This window comes from Hordeum vulgare, chromosome 4H (assembly GCF_904849725.1).
Source record: "Hordeum vulgare subsp. vulgare chromosome 4H, MorexV3_pseudomolecules_assembly, whole genome shotgun sequence".
Classification (NCBI taxonomy): domain Eukaryota; kingdom Viridiplantae; phylum Streptophyta; class Magnoliopsida; order Poales; family Poaceae; genus Hordeum; species Hordeum vulgare.
Window position 1 is genome coordinate 367926232 of NC_058521.1, and position 3426 is coordinate 367929657.

The following is a 3426-nucleotide window of genomic DNA, read 5'->3' on the forward strand; positions in this document are numbered from 1 at the left end:
GAAGGGACTTCCTACCTCGCCATTCGAGGGTTTCAGGTCCAGTGTTAGCGTTACACGCAATGCTTCGACTAGGGGGGGGGGGGTTAAACATGTTTGTACGTATGTAGGTCCGCGTTTGTATGTCGTACCTGTAGTGTCTATCTCCTTCATGTATTTATCTCTTTCTTGGCAGACAAGACACCGGTCGCACCCCTTGTACCTATATATGTGCCTGTTGCACGATCAATGAGAATTATCAATCCACAATTCCTTCTCTCCAAAACTAACATGGTATCATTCACCGTATCGATCCTACCCTAGGTTTCGCAACCCTAGCCGCCGCCTTGGGCCACCGCTGCCGCCATCTGTTATTGTTGCCGCCGCCCCATGCCACCGCCATCTACCCTAACCGCTGCCTCGGGCTGCCACCGCCGCCATCTGTTGCCGATGCCGCCGCCATCTGTTGTCGATGCCGCCGCCCCACGTCGCTGCCATCTACCCTAGCCGCCTCCGCCTCGGGCCGCTGCCGCCGCCATCTGTTGCCATCGCAGCCGCCCCACGCCGCCGCTGATGGCTGCTGTTTATCCCTTGCAACGGCGCCAGAAATAGTTGTGTCGACGGCACCAGGAATCCTTCAGCTGCGGCTATGCCTTAATGGACTTCCTAGGCAAGTATGCAAAGGATTTCCCCCGTGGCTTTGGAGCCTTGCGTTGGTGTTCCCTCGAAGCGGAAAGGGTGATGTAGCACAGCAACGGTAAGTATTTCCCTCAGTTTGAGAACTAAGGTATCAATCCGGCGGAAGAGTATCTCAAGATCCTGCACAAACACAAAAAGCTTGCACCCAACGCTATGAAGGGGTTGTCAATCCCTTATAGACCGTTTGCCAAGTGAGAACTGAAAGCAACAAAGTAACAAAGCAAAGTAAAAGCGGAGTTGTAAACAATGGATGTGAATAGACCCGGGGGACGTAGTGTTTACTAGTGGCTTCTCTCATGAAAGAAAGTAGACGGTGGGTGAACAAATTATTGTCGAGCAATTGATAGAACTGTGCAGAGTCGTGATGATATCTATGCAATGATTATTTCTATAGGCATCACGTCCTAAACAAGTAGACCGATACTTTCTGCATCTACTACTATTACTCCACACGTCGACCGCTATCCAGCATGCATCTAGTGTATTAAGTCCATAAGAACAGAGTAACGCCTTAAGCAAGATGACATGATGTAGAGGGATAATCTCAAACCAATGATAAAAACCCCATCTTTTTACCCTTGATGGCAACTGCTTGATGTGTGCCTTGCTGCCCCTACTGTCACTGGGAAAAGTCACCACATGGCAGAACCCAAAACCAAGCACTTCTCCCATTGCAAGAATCATAGATCTAGTTGGCCAAACAAAACACAAGACTCGGAGAGACTTACAAGGATATCAAATCATGCATATAAGAAATCAGCAAAGACTCAAATATATATCATAGATAATCTGATCATAAGTCCACAATTCATCGGATCTCGACAAACACACCGCCAAAGAAGATTACATCGGATAGATCTCCATGAAGATCATGGAGAACTTTGTATTGAAGATCCAAGAGAGAGAAGAAGCCATCTAGCTACTAACTACGGACCCGTAGGTCTGAAGTGAACTACTCACAAGTCATTGGAGGGGCGATGATGATGATGAAGAAGCCCTCCACCTCCAAAGTCCCCTCCCGCAGGGCGCCGGGAAGGGTCTCCAGATGAGATATCGCGGAAACGGAAGCTTGCGGCGGCGGAAAAGTATTTTCGAGGCTCTCCTGATTTTTTGCGGAATATTTGGGAATATATAGGCGCAAGACCTAGGTCAGGGGGCGGCCAGGGAGGCCACAAGCCTGCCCACCGCCGCCTCCCCCCTGGCGGCGGAGTGGGGGCTTGTGGGCTCCCTGGAGCCCACCTGGCTTGGCCCAAAAGCCCCTTGGACTTCTTCCGTTCGGGAAAAAATCATTTCGGGGTTTTTCTTCCGTTTGGACTCCGTTCCAAAATCAGATCTGAAAAAGTCAAAAACACGGAAAAACAGGAACTGGCACTTGGCACTGAATCAATAAGTTAGTCCCAAAACATATATAAAAAGGTACATAAAACATACAAAGAAGGCAAGATAACAACGTGAAACCAACAAAAATTATAGATACGTTTGAGACGTATCAAGCATCCCCAAGCTTAACTCCTGCTCGTCCTCGAGTAGGGAAGTGATAAGAATGAATTTTTGATGCTTTCATGCTACCTAGCATAGGTGTACTTTGTAATTCCTCTTATGTGACGTGAATGTTCAGATCCATTAGATTCAAAACAATAGTTTGCTATTGACGTGCAGACAATAATAATTCAAGCAAACTAGCAAAGTAATCATGAACTTTCAAAATAACAAGGCCAAAAGAAAGTTATCCCTACAAAAGCATATAGTCTGGCTATGCTCTACCATCATTGCACAACGAATTTAAATCATGCACAACCCCGGTATTGGCCAAGTAATTGTTTCACACCTTTACTTTCTCAAACATTTTCAACCCTCACGCAATACATGAGCGTGAGCCATGGTTATAGCACTATAGATGGTGTGGAATGTGGTGGAGGTTGCAAGACAAAAAGGAGAAGATAGTCACATTAACTAGGCATATCAATGAGCAGTGGAGATGCTCATCAATAGATATCAATGTAAATGAGTAGGGATTGCCATACAAATGATGCACTAGAGCTACAAGTATGTGAAAGCTCTTAAAGAAAACTAGTGGGTGTGCATCTAACTTGCTTGCTCACGAAGACCTAAGGCAATTTTGAGGAAGCCTATCATTGGAATATACAAGCCAAGTTATATAATGAGAATTTCCCACTAGCTATATGGTGGTGACAAAACGAGAGACTCTCAATCATGAAGATCATGGTGCTGAATATGCACAAGTGTGGAAAAAGTGGTAGCATTGTCCCTTCCCTCTTTTTCTCTCATTTATTTATTTATTTATTTATTTTGGTGGGCTCTTTGGCCTATTTTTTTATGGGCTTCTTTGGCCTCTTTTATTTCCTCACATGGGACAATGCTCCAATAATGATGATCATCACACTTTCAAGTCAAAACTTAGAGCAATTATGACTCTATATGGAATGCCTTCGGTAGTGTACCGTGGCAGCGATCTAGCATGGCATAGACATCAATGGAAATATCATGCTAGCTATCTTACGATCATGCAATGGCAATGTAGACGTGGTGGCACATGTCATGGTGGTAGTTGCATGGCAATATATCTCGGAATGACTTTGCAAAAGCCATAATAGGTAGGTATGGTGGCTGTTTTGAGGGAGGCTAATGGTGGGTTTTGTGCACCACGAAAGTTGCGCAACACTAAGAAGATAGTGATGGTGGAAGGTGAAAGTGCATCTAAACAATGGACTCAACATTAGTCATGAAGAA